The sequence below is a fragment of the Tamandua tetradactyla genome, chromosome 1 (genome assembly GCF_023851605.1).
Source record: "Tamandua tetradactyla isolate mTamTet1 chromosome 1, mTamTet1.pri, whole genome shotgun sequence".
In the NCBI taxonomy this organism is placed as follows: domain Eukaryota; kingdom Metazoa; phylum Chordata; class Mammalia; order Pilosa; family Myrmecophagidae; genus Tamandua; species Tamandua tetradactyla.
In genome coordinates, this window is record NC_135327.1 from 34,474,879 (window position 1) to 34,493,948 (window position 19,070).

Below are 19,070 nucleotides of genomic sequence, written 5' to 3' on the forward strand. Positions count from 1 at the left end.
GTTTGGCACAGTATCAGGGGGTTCCCTGGTGGTAAAGTTTAATAGTTCCAAGTTTTTTCTCCCAACCCTAAAGGGACTTTGCCAATACTTTTTTATTATCTGCTTAATATGTTCTAGGATGTATCCAGGCATTACATTAAATATACAGGATTAAAGGCCCTCCTTCTTATTCTGGGCTACCGGTGTTTGGATTATTTAAATGATCTATCCAGACAGATTGAGTTAGATTATGTGCTACAGAAAACTTAGATTCCAGACAAAATGAACCTTTCTTCCTTTGGTCTCAAAGAGTAGATGAGGTTCTAAAAATGTAGACAATGTCTTCCTTACCCATGTGTTCTGAATTAGCCCTTAACCCCGACCTGATCGGCTTCATTCTTATCTCTAAATACCAGGTTATACATAAATGAAGCAGTCTCTCAAAATCCAAAAATGATAATTACCACTCCACACTAAATGTGACTGCTATAAGGGTTTATAATGTAGGCCCCTGTTTTCTTATAATCTTTTTCTAAAGCAGACCATACAATATTGCTCTTTTGTTTCTGTCTTATTTTGCCTCACCAAATGTCCCACAGGTTCATTCACAACGTTGTATGCTTCACAACTTCGTTCATTTTTGTAGCAGCACAATATTCAATCATATATACACACACCGTTGATCACCAATCTGCTTCTCAGTCAGTGCGCATCCTTTAGCCACCTCCATTCATTAGGCATCATATATAATGTCCAAAGTCCACAGTCCTTCAGTATTCTCAATTTTAGATAATTTCATTGATTCCAAGAGAAAGATAACCAATAAATACACCCTCACCAAATAGGAAATCTAAATCTCCTTTTAACTTTTGTCCCTCCCCCAATTATTTACCCCTGGTGTTGCTGTGGTACTGCTGATGTTTTCCTGTCAAACATAGCCCATAGCATGCAATAGCTTAAGTTCCCCTACAGCCTGAACTTAAACACCATTTGTACAAGAATCATACCTTTGAGGCAGTTCATGCAAGGACTTATTTATATTTGCAGTGTTAATCAGTGGGACCCATAGGTCTATACAACCCTTTTCAATCATGTTCACCTTCAATATGGCAATATTACTTACAGACCCACTAGTGAACCACCTTCATTTCTATCTATTTTCTTACACTTGAGATCAGCCACATTAACTAACCATTAACCCATGTCTACCTTCTACATTATTCTATGTCCCCTATATTCTGTATTATAAGCCTCTGATTTCATCTTTACCATGGTCCTAAAAGTGGAGTCATGCAGTGTCTATACTTTTGTGCCTGGCTTATTTCAAGACTCATTCATTTTATCATGTGCTTCAGGACATCATTTTGTCTTATTGCTGCATAGTATTCCATCATATGTATATACCACATTTTGTTAATCCACTCATCTGTTGATGGGCATTTGGATTGTTTCCATCTTTTGGTGATTGTGAAGAATGCTTCTATGAACATCAGTGTGCAAATGTCTGTTTCACGGCTTTCAGCTCTTCTGGGTATATTTCAAGCAGTGCTATTGCTGGGTCATAGGGCAACTTGATATTTAGTTTCCTAAGGGACTGCCAAACTGTCTTCTATAGTGGCTATACCATTATACATTCCCACCAGCAGTGCATAAGTGTCCCATTTCTCCACATCTTCACCAACATTTGTAGTTTCCTGTTTGTTTAATAACAGCCATTCTTATACATGTGAGGTGGTATCTCACTGTAGTCTTGATCTGAATTTGCCTTATAGCTAATGAAAATGAGCATCTCTTCATGTGCTTTTGGGCCATCTGTATTTGTTCCTTAGAAAAATGCCTATTCATATCTTTATCCCATTATAATTGGGTTGTTTGTTCTTTTGTTGTTCAGTTGTATGATTTCTTTATGTATACAGGATATCAAACTATTGTCTGATATGTGATTTCCAAACATTTTCTCCCATTGAGTTGGCTGCCTCTTCACCTTTTTGACAAAGTCTTTTGAGGTGCAGAGCATTTGATTTTGAGGAGTTCCCATTTATTTATTTTTTCTTTTGTTGTTTGTGCTTTGAGTGTAAAGTTTAGGAAGCTACCTCCTATTACTAGGTCTTGAAGATGTTTCCCTACATTTTCTTCTAAAAGCTTTATGGTGCTAGTTCTTATATTTAGGTGTTTGATCCACTTTGAGTTAGTTTTTGTGTAGAGTGTAAGATAGGGATCCTCTTTCATTCTCTTGCTATTGATATCCAGTTCTCCCATGCTCATTTATTGAAAAGACTATTTTGTCCCAGTTCAGTGGATTTGGGGCCTTGTCAAAAATCAGTTGACCATAGGGCGGTGCGACAGTGGCTCAGTGGCAGAATTCTCACCTGCCATGCTAGAGACCTGAGTTCGATTCCCAGTGCCTGCCCATGTAAAAAAAAAAAAGATTAAAAAATTTTTAAAAAATCAGTTGACCATAGATTTGGTGGTCTATTTCTGCACTCTTGAATCAGTTCTATTGGTCAATATTTCTACTTTTGTGCCAGTACCATGCTATTTTGACCACTGTGGCTTTATAATAAATTTTAAAGTAAAAAATTGTTAATCTTCCCACTTCATTCTTTTTTAGGGTGCTTTTAGCTGTTTGGGGTCTCTTTCCCTTCCAGATGAATTTGATAACTAGCTTTTCCACATCTTCACAGTAGGTTGTTGGACTTTTGATTGGTACTGTGTTGAATCTGTAGACCAATTTGGGTAGAACTGACATCTTAATTATATCGGCTTATGAGCAGCGATTGTCTTTCCATCTATTTAGGTCTTCTCTGATTTCTTTTAGCAATGTTATGTATTTTCTTGTGCAAGTCCTTTACATCCCTAGTTAAGTTCATTTCTAAGTACTTGATTCTTTTAGTGCTATTTTAAATGGAATTTTTTCTTTAACTGACTCCTCAGTTAGGTCATTGTTTATGTATAGAAACTGATTTTTGCATATTAGTTTTGTATACCACCACCTTGTTGAATTTCTTTATAGCTCAAATAACTTTGTTGTAGATTTCTCAGGATTTTCCAAGTGTTGTATCATGTCTTCTGCAAATGATGAAAGCTTTACCTCTTCCTTTCCAATTTGGATGCTTTCTACTTCTTTATCCTGTCTGATTGCTCTAGCTAGAAATTCTAGTACAGTGTTGAATAATAGTGGTGACAGAGGGCATCCTTGTCTCATTCCTGATCTTAGGGGGAAAACTTTCAGTCTATCTCCATTGAATATAATGCTATCAGTTTTTCATGTAGGCCCTTTATCATATTGAGGAAGTTACCTTTGACTTCTATCTTTTGAAGTGTTTTTATCAGAAAAAAATGTTGAAGTTTGTCGAATGTTTTTTCAGCATCAATCAACATGATCATGTGATTTTTCCCTTTCAATTTGTTGTTAAGTGCTGTATTACATTAGTTGATTTTCTTGTGTTGAACCATCCTTGCATTCCTGGTGTAAACCCACTTGGTTGGGATATATAATTCTTTTAATGTGTTGTTGGATTCAATTTGCTAGTATTTTGTTGAGAATTTTTGCATCCATGTTCATTAGAGAGATTGGCCTGTAGTTTTCCTTTCTTATAGCTTCTTTACCCAGTTTTAGTATTAAAATGATGTTAGCTTCATAAAATGAGTTAGGTAGTATTCCTTTCTCCTAAACTTTTTGGAAAAGTTTAAGCAGGATTGGTGTTAGTTCTTTTTGGAATGTTCGATAAAATTCCCCTGTCAAGCCATCTGGCCCTGAGCTTTTCTTTGTAGGAAGATTTTTGATGACTGTTTCAATCTCTTTACTTGAGATTGGTTTGTTGAAATCTTCTATTTATTCCTGAGTCAGTGTAACTTGGTTGTGTGTCTCCAGAAATTTGTCCATTTCATCTAAGTTGTGTTATTTGTTGACATATAGTTGTTCATAGCATCATCTTATGATTTCTTTTATTTCCTCAGGGTCTGTGGCAATGCACCACTACTCATATCTGATTTTTTTTATTTGCATCCTTTCTATTTTTTTCTTTGCCAGCCTTGTTAGTGGCCCATTGATTTTATTGATTGTTTTCAAAGAACCAACTTTTGGTTTTATTGATTCTTTCTGTTGTTCTTTTGCTTTCCCATTCATTTAACTCTGCTTTAATCTTTGTTATTTCTCTTCTATTTGCTTTGGGGTTAGTTTCCTCGTTTTTCTCAATTTCCTCCAGGTGAACAGTTAAGTCCTTGATTTTTGCTCTTTCTTATTTTTTAATATAGGCATTTAGGGCAATAAATTTCCCTCTCAGCACAGCCTTAGCCACATCCCGTAAGTTCTGATATGTTATATTCTCATCTTCATTCATCTCCAGATAGCTACTGATTTCTCTAGCAATTTCTACTTTGACCCACTGGTTGTTTAAGAGTGTGTTATTTAATCTGTATATTTTTGAAAGTTCTCATTCTCTTGTGGTTATTAATATCCAGCTTCATTTTATTGTGATCAGAGATAGTGCTTTGAATAATTTCAATGTTTTTAAATTGTTAAAGACCTGTTTTATGCCCCAGCATATGATTTATCCTGGAGAATGTTCCATGAGCAATAGAAAAGAATGTATATCCTGGTGTTTTTGGGGTGTAATGACCTATATATGTCTGGTAGGTCTAATTCATTTATCAGTTTCTTTAAGTTTTCTATTTCCTTATTGATCTTCTGTCTGGTTGTTCTGTCTATAGAGTAGAATAGTTTATTAAAGTCTCCTACTATTATTGTTGAAACATCTCTCATTCCTTTCAGTTTTGCCAGTGTTTGTCTCATGTATTTTGGAGCTCCTTAATTGGTAGCATAAACTCTTTTTTCCTTATTGCTGAATTGTCATTTTGTTAATATATAGTGTCTTTCTTTGTCTCTTATGATGTCTTTACATTTGAAGTCTTTTTTGTCCGATATTAGTATAGCTACTCCTACTTTCTTTTGGTTACAACTTGCATGGAAAATCTTTTTCCACCCTTTCACTTTTAACCTATTAGTATCCTTGCATCTAAGATGAATCTCTTGTAAGCAGTGTATAGCTGGATTATATTTCTTAATCCATTCTGCCAATCTGTGTCTTTTAATTGGTAAATTTAGTCCATTAACATTCAAAGTTATTACTGAAAATAATAACTTTTGAATCTGCCATTTCTTGAATCTTCCATCTTGACCTTTGGATTTTATTTGTCAGATCTATATGTTCTTTTCCCTCTTTCTCATTTTTTCCTTTAAGTTACCCTTACTGGTACTCTTTAGTTCTTTGCCCTCTTCCAGACCTCCTTCTCCTTTTTGTTTTCAACTGGCAGAACTCCCTTTGGTATTTCTTGTAGGGCCAATCTCTTGTTGACAAATTCTTTCAGGATTTGTTCATCTGTGAAAATTTTCTCTCTCCCTCAATTTTGAAGGACAATTTGGCTGGGTATAGAATTTTTGGCTGGAGGTCTTCCTCTTTCAGAATCTTAAATATATCATACCACTGCTGTATTACCTCCACAGTGCCAACTGAGTAGTCTGAACTGTCTCATGTGATTTCCCTTGTATGTAGTTGATTGTTTTTCTCTTGCTGCTTTCATTATTTTCTGTTTCTCTTCAACATTTGAAAGACCAATTAGTATGTGTCTTAGGGAAGGCCTATTTGGATTTATTCTATTTGGAGTTTGTTGGGCTTCTTTGGTTTGCATGTTTATATCCTTTATAAGGGTTGGGAAGTTTTTGCCCATTACATCCCCAACTAATCTTCCTAGCCCTTTACTCTTCTTTTCTCCTTCTGGGACACCAAAAAGTCTTGTATCTGTGTGCTTTGTTTTGTCCATCATTTCCCTGAGATCCAGTTCAAATTTTTCCATCTTTTTTGCTATTTGCTGTTTTCAGTGTTCGAAATCAGTTATCCTGTCCTCTGGTTCACTCATTCTTTCTTCTGCCTCTTCAAATCTGCTGTTGTATGTCTCAAGTATATTTTTTATTTTGTCTACAGCATCTTTAATCTTTGTGATATCGTCTCTATTTTTCTATTTATTCTTTCAAATTCCTCTATGCTCTTCTAGTGTCTTATTGATCTCCTTCATGTCATTAGCCATCCCATTTATTTTATTTAGTAGAGTTATATGAACATCTTTGATTAGTTGTTCCAAAATATGTGTCTCCTTTGGTGTTTTAATTTGGTCATTAGACACGGCTATATGTGTCTGTATCATGCTATGTTTACTGATCTTCTCTTGTCTTCAAGGCATGTAAATATCTTGATAGGTTTACTTTGGAAATTGATTTCTTTTAGTGGTGTAAAGCTTTGTATTTGCTGGATGGATGTGGAGCAGGATGCAGGGCACAGGGCATGGTGCAACAGTGCTGTGATACCTTGCAGCACAGATATAGGCACAGGTTGCGGACGATACACTGGTGCCTGTGAGCATGGGGTGTGGGTTGCAGGGTTGTGGAAGTGCAGTACGGGAGCCAAGGATATGGGGTACAGCACAGGCAGACCTTGGAGCCCAGGAGCAGGGTGCGGCATGGAGGACACAGAGGTAGAGTAAGGTGGGAGGTGGATGAGGAAGCTGTGTGGATGCACGAGGGCTGGTATGCAGGTAAGATGTAGGGGGGGTGTGGGGGTTGCATGGGGGTTTTAGGTATGAAGGTGTGGGGCAGGTGGCACAGAGACTGGGACATGGGGGTTGCAGGGTATGGATGTGTCCTTGTTCAGGGGGAAGGTACAGAGGGCCCTGGATGTGGATGTCTGAGTGTATAGTGGCAAGCCAAATCAGCAGGTTGCAGTACATTGCTTGGGGGGGCTGGCATTGGGTGGGTGGTGTCGGGTAGGCGATGCCCTGGCGCCGGTATGCAGGTATGGAGGGGGTTGGAACAGATTGGCACGTGTGTGCAGGGCAGAGGCTATGTAGCACAGATTTGCTAATGAGCAACTGCCTGGTGTGGGAGCAGGGCACTTGTTCTGGGGGGTGGGGCAAGTGTGCACATTTATGGGGCAGAGGTTTGGGGTGCAGGGGTCAAGAAGTCAGTGCACAAATGCATGGGCGCCTGGCAGTGGGGAGGATGTGGCTGTTGGGTATATAGTGTTGTGGGACGCACTGAAAGAGAGACCACATAATTCAAAACTGTAAGCTAATTTGGAGCCTTTATTAGCTGGCTGGTGACTGCCTCAGAAACTTCCCAGAAGAAAGATTCAGAGAGCAGCCCTCAGAGGTTTTCAAGGTGTGCTTATAAAGGCTAAAATCATGGTGTGGTTTGCAGTTGCTAGCAAGCAAGCGTATCATAGAAGCAGAAGAATGCTGTTAGCTGTTGCCAAAACACATCCCATTCCCTCAGTTCCCAAACATTGGTTATTGTTTAAGTCTTGGGGACATTCCATCCCAATGTTGTGGGGACTTTCCCTGCTTGGGCCTGATTGATTGCTCCTAGCCCTCCAATTCTGCACTGGTTTTATGAGAGAATCAAGTCATTGTTTCTTTACTTTGATTATAGATTTGCTGATAACGGGTTCCAAGGACTAATAATTTAACAGTTTGTATTTTTCCTTGCGCGTATGAGGTTGGACAGTTGATTATAGAGGGTCCAAACATTAAGCTTAACAATATGAGAATCAGGGCCCTGCTTTGGGGGACAAGGGCGTGGTCAGCCATGGGGACCAGGAAAGTAAGTTTTCATATCACTGGCAGGGGTCCCATCCACCGGGCCTCCAAGGTGGCTGGCTGAAGCGTCTTTATCCAGACTAGGTCTCCAGGCTGCACCTGAAATAGATGTTTTTTTAGGGGCAGGATTTCTTAGTCCCGGATGGGCTGCCTTCACCAGTTCCTGAGTTTGCTGGGTGGCAGATGGCAGGGCCTGTAATGATTTTAGAAGAGAATGGTTATTTAATTCAGCTATTTTTTCTTCCCAATTTAGGAATTAGTGGGGGTGGTTGCCCAAACATGATTTCATCTGAGGTAATTCCCTTAACATAGGGAGTACATTTAGTTTTAGGAGGGCAAATGGAAGGAGACTCACCCAGTTTTCGCCAGCCTCGAGCTTTAGCTTATTTAAAGTTTTTTTAATTGTTTTATTCATTCTTTTAATTTGCCCTGAACTCTGTGTTCTATAAATGCAATAATAATTTTCATTTGATATTTAATATTTTTGCTAATAATTGTGTAACTTGGGCGGATGAACACTGGCCCATTGTCGGACCCCATTGCAGTTGGGAGGCCAAATCGGGGGACAATTTCAGAAACTAGTTTTTTTTATTGTTATTTGTGCTGTCTTGGTTCTGGTAGAAAATGCCTTAGTCCATCCGGAGAAGGTCGATGAAGACTAATAGGCATTTGTATCCGTATGGACCAGGTAATATTTCCGTGAAGTCTATTTCCCACTCTTCCCCTGGGGCTTGTCCCCTCAGCTTAGTTCCATGGGGCATTTCTTTTCCTCGCCCAGAATTTACCTGGGTGCAGATGTGGCATCTGGGTGATACCTGCCGGGCTTGTTGTTGCAATCAGGGAATGTAGTAATCTCTCTGTAACAGTTTAGTTAGTTTCGTGTTGCCCAGGTTTGTACTTGGGTGAACCTCGATAACCAAATTTTTCACCAGGTGCTCTAGCACTAGGATTCTCCTCTCTGGAAGGATGCTTCAACCATCCGGATCTGTTCTAGTGCCCAGAGTTTTTCCCAGTCTAATTTCTCTCCCGGTATATTTTGGAGGGCTTGGGAGCACTTGCCCCAGTAAAACAAAGTATCTGCAGCGCCCCCACTGGTTTTGGGGCAACCTTTTTTGCCGTTTTATCAGCCAGGGCATTTCCTCCAGTAATTTGAGTTTCGGCAGTCTGATGTCCTTTGCAGTGTATAACGGCTGCCCTTTTTGGCAACCGGATAGCCCCTAGCAAGGCGAGTATTTCTGGTATATTTTTTATTTCCTTTCCTCCCGATGTCAAAAGTCCCTGCTCCTGATTTATCGCCTCATGGACGTGCGCAGTTGCAAAGGCATACCTGCTGTCCGTGTGAATGTTGACAACTTTCCCTTTTCCCCACCTTGGAGCCTGGGTCAGAGCTATTAGTTCGGCTTTATGGGCCAAAGTCCCATATCCTAGGGCCTGAGCCCAGAGGACCTGGTCCACAGTTACCACCGCTGCCCCCACATACCTGATTCCCTCTGAGACGTAACTGCTCCCGTCTATATATAATTCTTTATCAAGATTTGGCCAGGGGTTGTCAGTGAGGTCAGCCCTCGGGTTCATGAAAGATCCCAAGATCTCGCGACAGTCATGGATGAGCTCGGACAGGTCATCATCCGGAAGCAAGGTGGCTGGATTAAGAGCCACCGTTTTTAGGAAGTGGATTCTTGGGGGATCCAGTAGCAATACCTGATGCTGGGTTATCCGGGCATTTGAGAGCCATCTCTTGGGCGGGTTCCTTAGTAATATTTCTCCTGAATGTGGGGCTACTATGTGTAAGTCCTGTCCCAGAGTTAATTTAGATGCTTCTTTTACTAAAATGACAGTGGTGGCAACGGCTCAGAGGCAGCTTGGCCACCTGGCTGCCACATAGTCTAGTCTTTTAGACAGGTAGGCAACTGGTCTTTTCCATGGTCCTAGCATTTGGGTGAGGACTCCTTTTGCTATTCCTCGGGTTTCATCGACATGTAGTTGAAAAGATTTGGACAAGTCAGGCAAGGTTAAGGCAGGGGCGCTCACAAGCGCCTGTTGCAGCGTATTAAAAGCTTTTTGCTCAGCCTCGGTCCAGGTTAAAGCTTCCTCCTTTTCCCCTGTGCTAGTGTATAGGAGTTTTGCTATTTCTGCAAACCCGGGAATACAGATCCGGCAATATCCAAGTGCTCCTAAAAACTCCCGTACCTGCCTTTTTGGTTTTGGTTGGGGTATTTTTAGGGTAGCTTCAATCCTATTAGAAGACAGAGCTCTTTTCCCCCCTTCTAATTCATACCCTAAGTATGTTGCTGAACTGGTGCAGAGTTAGGACTTTTTGGCTGAGACCCGATAGCCCAGCTGGGCTAGTTCCTGTAACAAGTTTTCGGTTGCCTTTTTGCACTTTGACAGATTATTAGCTGCCAGTAAGAGGTCATCTACATATTGTAGGAGGGTTATCTCTGGAAGCTATGGTCTAAAACGAGCCAGATCCTGGCTTAAGGCCTCATCAAATACGGTGGGAGAATTTTTGAAACCTTGCAGCAACCTAGTCCAGGTTAGTTGTCCAGAGGAGCCCCCCACTTCTGGGTCAGTCCATTCAAAAGCAAAGATGGGTTGGTTGACTTACCGTGGCCAGGGGAAGCAAAAAGAAGGCATCCTTTAAGTCCAGAACAGTGTAGACCTGCTGGCTGGGAGGTAACAGACTCAAGAGCATATATGGGTTAGGCACAGTGGGGTGAATGGTTTCAATGTTTTTTTTAACCTCTCAGAGATCTTGCATTGGCCGGAAATCATCGGTCCCGGGTTTTTGGACTGGGAGAAGGGGGGTATTCCAGGCCGAATGGCAGGGGACTAGAATACCTGCCTCCAGGAGTCTTTTGATATGGACTGCAATGCCTTTTTTAGCCTTTAAGCTTATTGAGTATTGTCAGACTCTGGTTGGGGTGGTGGTGCTAGTCAGCTGGACAACAATGGGGGGCCGGTGGGCAGCTAATCCTGGTAGGTTAGTTTCTGCCCATACGCCTGGTATTTTTTTCTGTAAATTCCCGCAGATATGGGCCTGGGGCCGGCAGCGCCACTTCTGCAGTAAGTAAATACTCTTCCGATAAGGGACAAGTGAGGAGGATTGCAGAGGGGTTTGTATTGAAGGAGAGCTCAGCTGAATCATTTTCGGAAGAGATGGTGGCTTGTAATTTCTGGAGAAGGTCTCTCCCCAAAAGGTGGTATGGACACTCTAGCATTACAAGAAATGAGTGGGTGACAGTTCCTTCCCCAAGGTTAGTGATCTTCGTCTTGTCCATGGGTATAAGACTTTGTCTTTCCCAATGTTCCCTGTATGGGGATTTTTTCCTTAGATATGGGCCCTTCTGCTTGCTGGAGGATGGAGAAGGTCACCCCAGTATCCACAAGAAATTTTATAGGCTTGCCTCCAATTTCTAATGCGACCTTGGGCTCCCAGGAGCTCAATGGAAGGGAGCCCGGCCCCGTCAATTCACCTCTCCAACTAGAACCAGGGCCGGTTTCAGTCCTTTAAGTCCTCTTTTAGGGCATTCCTTTTTCCAATGCCCGTTTTCTTTGCAGTAGGCGCATTGGTTTGCACCTAGGCCCAACCTTTTCATGGGTTTCCCTTTCTTTTTTCAACGGTTTTCCGTTTATCTTTTTGTTTTTCTTGTTCAGCCATTGCGGATATTAAAATTTTGGTTATTTTTTGGACTGCATGGTCCCGGGGTCATCTCTGTTATTAAAAGTCTTTTGGGCAATCTCTGTCAGTTCAGACAGCACTTTACTCTTAAATCCTTCTAATTTCTGTAACTTTTTTTTCTTATATTTGGGGCCAACTGGGTGACAAATGCTACATTTACAGCTCGCCTATTTTCGGGCGCCTCTGGATCTATAGGGGTGTACAAGCAGTATGCCTCCAGGAGGCGCTCAAAGAAAGCGACAGGAGATTTGTCCAGCTTTTGTAAGGTTTTGCTTACCTGAGATAAATTGGTTGGCTTCTTGGCCGCCACTCGTATCCCCCAGCAGAGTCTGGTGATACCGATCAAGAGCTTCCTTACCTCTATCAGTGTTGGGGTCCCATCTGGGATGGGTGGAGGGGAACACAGCCTCTAATCAAGTTGATTCAGTAGTAGGTTGTCCTTCAGGTCCAAGAATTCACTTCCTCACCTCTCTCCGGATTCTGTTTCATTCCTCGGAGGTGAAGAGGGCCTGGAGGCGCTGTTGGCAGTCATCCCAGGTGGGCTGGTGGGTAAAAAAGGACAGTCTTCAAGAGGGAGATGAGCACTTGGGGCTTTTCAGAGAAAGAGGGATTCTGGTTTTTCCAATTATACAGATCGTTAGAGGAAAAGGGGACATAGACCATGAAAGGTGGGCGGTCACCCCCCAGGGCAGGGCCAATCTGCCTCAAGGGTAAAATTGGGGCTCTGGAAGAATCTGGTGATTGTGAACCAGAAGAAGGGTGGTAAGCAGAGCCCCTTCTGGTATGGGGGGACTGAAGGTCACCTCCGGCTATCAGAGGGACTGGTTGCCGCCTCTTGGCCGTTTCTCCCCTCTGGTGTTAGAGGGGGTGGAGGGGCTGTTGGGTATGGGGGAGGGTCCATCAAGAGCGGATCCTCCAATGGTCCTGTCAATACTGGGATCCCATTAGTCCTTTCTTTTTGAGAGGTTTTTATTAAGAGGGAGGGGTCTCTCTTTTGGGACTCCAGGCAAGACCATAACCACTTAGGCTTTTCTGTTAAAATTTCAATCCAAATTAGTATATAAGGGATTTGGTCAGAGTGGCCTGGATTACCAAAAATCGTCCTTTGAACTTTATAAGCCACAGATAGATCTGCAGTTCCCTCAGGAGGCCACCCAGAACCAAAAGTTGGCCACTCCCATGAGCAGAATTTTTTTTGAGTTGAAGGACCATGGATTGGACCGGTTCTACAGGACCCTCCAAAATTATATAAAATCTGGTGGAGTCATCTGTTTCTGGAAACCTCACCGGTGAGTACAGGTCTGTTACTGGATCCAGGTCAGGGACCTCTGGAAGGCTGGACGCAGCATTACTTCCAAGGTCAGGTCCCGGAGCAAGATGTTGCCCAGGGCTTCTGGTTAGGAATCAATTAAGGACAAGGCTTTTGCATGTCTTGGTTCAGTTTGTCCCTTCTCTCATCTGTTGGTCTCGTCGCATTCTGTGTCGCTGTCGCATTCTGTGTTGTTCTTGTCATAATTGCCATGGGTCAGTCAAGCTTATCTGTCTGTACTCCCCTTCAATGTTTTTTGAAAAATTTCCAGAAATTTCAGTAGAAGGCTGGAGAGTATGGAGCTCCTGTCAACACAGAATGCGACAGCGACACAGAATGCGACGAGACCAACAGATGAGAGAAGGGACAAACTAAACCAAGACACACAAAAGCCTTGTCCTTAATTGATTCCTAACCAGAAGCCCTGGGCAATGTCTTGCTCTGGGACCTGACCTTGGAAGTAATGCTGCGTCCAGCCTTCCCGAGGTCCCTGACCTGGATCCAGTAACAGACCTGTACTCACCGGTGAGGTTTCCAGAAACAGACGACTCCACCAGATTTTATATAATTTTGGAGGGTCCTGTAGAACCGGTCCAATCCATGGTCCTTGCCTGGGGCGGAGGAACGTCTCTCCGAGGCCTTCCCCTAGGCCGGACCTCAGTTCGGGGGGCGATCCCCAGGACCTATGGTCACCAGATGTCCCGTTAGGGATGATCTCTCTGGGGCCTCCAAATGTTGTGGGGCGCACCAAAAGAGAGACCACGTAATTCAAAACTGCAAGCCAATTTGGAGTCTTTATTAGCCGGCTGGCGACTGCCTCAGAAACCTCCAAGAAGGAAGATCCAGAGAGCAGCACCCAGAGGTTTTCAGGGTGTGCTTGTAAAGGCTAAAAATGTTGTGATTTTGCAGTTGCCAGCAAGCAGGTGTATCATAGAAGCAGAAGAATGCCGTTAGCTGTTGCCAAAACACATCCGATTCCCTCAGTTCCCTAACATTGGTTATTGTTTAACTCTTGGGGACATTCCACCCCAGTGTTGTGGGGACTTTCCCTGCTTGGGTCTGATTGATTGCTCTTGGCCCTCCACATATAGGTCTGGGAGACAGGGTCCTGGTTGCACTGTTCTAGGGGGCTGGGCCCACACACACACATGTGCAGAATGGCAGGTACAGCAGCAGGGTAGCTTCTGCATGGGCTGAGAGGTAGATGTGGCTCGGCTGCACAGATCTATGCTTGCCCAGAGCTGGGGAGGCATGAATGCAGGCCATTCGCCTGCGTGGATCTGGAAGGGCTGTAAACTGATGTATGCGTAGGCAAAGCTCGGGGTTGGGGGTGGGAGGGGCTTGCGTGACTGTATAGGCTGGGGTTGGGTGTAGCCTGGGTATGAAGGTCAGCTCCTGCAGCCTTTATGCTCTGGCAACCCCTGCAGGGGGCAGGGAGGGGGAGGTGAGTCTTGAGAGGGGTGGAGTGAGACTGTGCTTGTGGAGAAGGGGTGGGTTGGGCTAGGGCAGGTGTGTGTGTACTTGGGGTGGGGAGGGCAGGGCAGGGCAGGGTTCATGTGCGTGGAGGGAGTCGTAGGTCATGGGGCTATGCTGGTGAGAGTAGTGCATTCAAGTCCCAGTGTCCCTGTCCGAGCACTCCTGAGAGCTCCGGGCTTACATTTGGAAAGGGGCATGTTAGGGTGTTTGTACCCTCCAAACAGTTTCCAGTTCTCTGTGTCTCGGTTCTTCAGCTTTTGCAATCAGAACCTCACTATGTGGTGTAGAAGACCCTCCCAGGTTATCTACACCCTGGAATTGCTGTCTCAGTCGCCTTCCTGTCTCTTCTCTAGCTTTTCCTTGGAGCAGGGGTGTACTCAACCTTTCTTACTCTGCCATCTCACTGGAACTGATCTTGATCCCAGCAATTAGATCTTATCCAAGGCTAATGATTGTATTTTGGTTACCGTTGCAGAGTTATTATTGGAAAAAAATTTTAGTAAACATGGCCTATTCCTCAGCATTTCTTCTATGCCTACCATTTCCAATCTCCAGGCCCAGTTGAAAGAATTCTAAACCACACCTCCTCCATCTTTAAGCACCCAGCCCTTCACTCACAGCTGGCCTTAGGGTGCTCTAAAATACCAGAAAATAAAAAGAAATATCTCAGTGATTCACTAATCACAATAAATCACTTAAATCCTATCTTCCTGGTTACAGAGGGATAAGAATTTTCTTTTACTTTATATACTTCGAATCACTTGACTTGATTACGACTAATGATCACATGGCGGGAGAGGAGGAGGACTGTTCAAACAGGATTTGTTCGTGTTTGTGGCAGTGACACAGGGGCCCAGTCAGCCCTGCTGGGGTGGGAAGAGGAGCAGTGGGGGAAACACCGTGTGGTGAACTTGGGCTGTGTGACTGCCTTAGTGGTTAACCCTCTGTCTCCATCAGGTTCTCCTCATCACTTTTTTTTTTTTTTGTAGTTTTATAACTTTTTCTTCTGGTCACTTCTTACCTTTCATTTCCTAATTTCTGCCTTTCATATATTGAATCATACCATTTGTCTATCCTGTTTTTATTGGCTCTTGTCCATTTCCTTGTGGTTTATCAAAAGTTAGCATTGCCAAAAAAAATAGCATTGCAAATACCCACCTTTTGATGTAACTCAGCAAAGACTACCCTTGTTTACAAAAGGGGTGGAGCATCCCAGTTAGGGAGACCTGCTTCCTGTGAGAAGTTGGACAGGCTTTAACTGAGAAACTTTATTTTGTTTGCTTGCTGATTTGTCATTCATTTTTTCTGCCCATTTTTCTTCTGAATGTTTCTTGCAGGTGCCTTGTCAGAACAGTCTGAAAGAGGGCAGATGTTCCTCTCTTCCTTCTTTGCCCCTTCATTTCTAAGTGCACATATCTGAGAAGGGAGTAAATGTTTTTTTTTTTTAATTTTTTATTTTTTTATTTTTTATTAACGGAAAGAAAGAAAAAAAGAAAAAAAAAGAAATTAACACAACATTTAGAAATCATTCCGTTCTACGTATGCACTCAGCAATTCTTAACATTGTCACATAGATGCATGATCATCGTTTCTTAGTACATTTGCATCGGTTTAGAGGAACTAGCAACACAACAGAAAAAGATATAAAATGTTAATATAGAGAAGAGAAATAAAAGTAGTAATAATTGTAAAAAACAACAACAAAAAAACCCTATAGCTCAGATGCAGCTTCATTCAGTGTTTTAACATGATTACTTTACAATTAGGTATTATTGTGCTGTCCATTTTTGAGTTTTTGTATCTAGTCCTGTTGCACAGTCTGTATCCCTTCCACTCCAATTACCCTTTATCTTACCCTGTTGCTAACTCCTGCTGGACTCTGTTACCAATGACATATTTCAAGTTTATTCTCGAATGTCCGTTCACATCAGTGGGACCATACAGTACTTGTCCTTTAGTTTTTGGCTGGACTCACTCAGCATAATATTCTCTAGGTCCATCCATGTTATTACATGCTTCATAAGTTTATCTTGTCTTAAAGCTGCATAATATTCCATCGTATGTATATACCACAGTTTATTTAGCCATTCTTCTGTTGATGGACATTTTGGCTGTTTCCATCTCTTTGCAATTGTAAACAACGCTGCTATAAACATCGGTGTGCAAATGTCCGTCTGTGTCTTTGCCCTCAAGTCCTTTGAGTAGATACCTAGCAATGGTATTGGGGAGTAAATGTTTTGATTAGCAAACAGGACCTGTTAAGCAGGTTCTCATTGTTTGACATGGTCAGGAAACCTGAGATTATGAACCAGTTTGTGCAACCTCAGCTTGGACACAGGTTGTTTTTACATCTTCTCAATAGGTATTTAATCGGGAGGTCAGATGAGACTTTTCATCTTCTTTTTAGCTCACAGTGAAATGTCTTACTGAGATGGTACTGAATGTTAACAATTGTTTATGTTGTTGACTATTTTATTTTTCTGGAGAACAGTTGGGGTCGGGGTGGGGGTTGATCTGGACAGATTTCAGTTCCTTATACAACACTCCTTGTTCCAGTGCACACACTCCCTGTGAGTGAGGTTTACTAAGCACCACCAACCATTTAAAACTTCTGTGTTTAATTGGCACTGACCGTGCTACACCTGGTTAGTGAAAGATGCTGCTTCATGGTTTCATGTTTATGAATCTGACCGTTAATGAGCTTGATCCGCTTTCCATATTTGCTTATTTATCATCATTCCTCTTTTTTGAATTGTCCTTCAGAGCCTGTGCCTATGTAATAGGCTGAACCATCTGAAATTGCCATTTCTGTGGTCAAATATTGGCAATTTCATATCCATTCTAATACCTTTAAGAGTTTAATGGTCCCCATGTCTTAATAACATTTTTCTGTGAAATAGTTCTATGTGTTATAAAACCTTTGAGAAATATAAAAAATATTTTAAATAGGAAATGTAAATGTGTAATACAAGAAAACATTTCTAACATTTTGGTGTGTCCTTTTCTTTTTTTTTTTTCCAAATAATTTTTCTCCCAGAAAGTTGAACCTTCTTGATAGAATTGTTCTAAGGCATAATGAATTACTACATGTAAAGTGAACAGTAAATATTAGCTATTAAAATTGTAAGCCATTTTTTTATCTTGCCTCCATATTTTAGCAACCACACTTCCCATGCTATTAAATATTCTCCTGAAATGTGGCTTGAAGACTATTGAATTTTCTGTGACATAAATACACCATAATTTGGTAAACTGTTCTTTTCTTGGATATTTTGGGTTGCTTTCTTTTCTATCCTTATATAAATAATGCTCTGATGAACTCATATCTTTGTCTACAGCTCTGTTTTTTTAAATACATTTCCATAAGTGAAATTACTAGATCAGGTAACAAAACTATTTTAAATTTCTTGATGCATAGACGAAATAGTCTCTGGAAATGTTTGTTGATGACTCTTCCTCCAGCAGTGTGTACAATTCCTCTTCTTCTGGTAACTTCAGTTAGCATTGAAGGTTATTAACAATCCTGATAATTTGACAGTCACAAGTAGCATCTCTTTGTTTCACCATGAATATTTTAGATGATGATTATTAACCATATGTTTTTTCTTCTTTTTTGGTTTATTAACATCCTCTGTAGTACATTATTATGAAAATTTCTTCATATAAAGGCTTTTAAAGTTCTAAATATAAAATGCTAACTTAAATGCCATTTGTTCTGCTGTTGAAACTGAATGTTCTCAAAATATCAAGTAGAAAGTTATTACAAATATCAACATTGCAATAATAACAACCTATGTTACTAAACATTTTCCTGACTTCAGGAAAATATAAAGATACAAATGTTTTTACAATTAATGGATGAAAATTGTAACCTCCTAAAATGGATATCTTAACTAGCTTAACCATAGGCATATTTAAATAAAATATCTAAATAATCAGTGTTCTAGTTTGAAAGCTGCTGGAATGTGATATACCAGAAAGGGAACGGCTTTTAAAAAGGGGAATTTATTAAGTGGCAAGTTTACAGTTCCAGGGCTGTATGTCAAATGTCAAATTAAGGTGAGGCTATGAAAGTGTCCAAAATTAAGGCAGCGACAAGAGGTTACCTTCACTCAAGAAAGGCCAGTAAAGGGTGGGCCATGGTGGCTCAGCAGGTAAGAATGCTTGCCTGCCATGCCCGAGGACCCGGGTACAATTCCCGGTGCCTGCCCATGTAAAAAAAAAAAAAAAAAAAAGGCCAGTAAAGTTTAGGGTTTCTCTCTCAGCTGGAAATTTGGTGAAATCTGCTAGCTTTCTCTCCCAGCTTCTTGTTTCACGAAGCTCCCCTGGAGGTGTTTTCCTTCTTCATCTCTAAAAGTCTCTGGCTACCTGGGATCTCATGGCTCTAAAACTTTTTCCAAAATGGTTCCTTCTTAAAGGGCTCCAGTAAGCAACCCCACATTGAATGGGTGGAGACACATCTCCATGAAAACCATCTAATCAAAAGTTACCTCCCACAATTGGGTGGGTCATATTTCCATGGAAACAATCATAAAGATCCCACCCGGCAATATTGATTGAGGATTAAAGGACACGGCCTTTCTGGGGTACGCAATAGTTTCAAACAGGCACCGGCTCATAGGGTAACTCAATATTTAGAAGTTAAGAAACTCTGTTTTTCCTTGTTGCCTTAATTTTGAATTGGTTTATGAATCTTACTCTGCAAACATCGGTATTACAATGATTATTGGGATTCTTTATTTAAGCATGCCTATGGTTAATAACGCTAACTAAGCTACTCATTTTTGGTGGGTCTAAAACAAATAAAATGAGCTGGGGAAGAAAAAGAATAGTGCTGCTGTATGAAAAAATTAGAATATAGACTGTACGTTTTATTATCAATGTTAAATTTCTTGAACTTGATTACTCTACTTAAGGTGTTTACATAAATGAATATCCTTGTTCTTTGGAAATGTACATGGGAATATTAAATAT

The 19,070-nt window shown here is 41.4% G+C and overlaps 1 protein-coding gene across 6 annotated transcripts in view; it reads left to right on the forward strand.

Moving 5' to 3' along the window:
• The window catches only part of NINL (ninein like), a 213,480-nt gene that overhangs the window by 82,776 nt on the left and 111,634 nt on the right, over positions 1 to 19,070 (forward strand). The gene's annotated exons all lie outside the window — the stretch shown is intronic.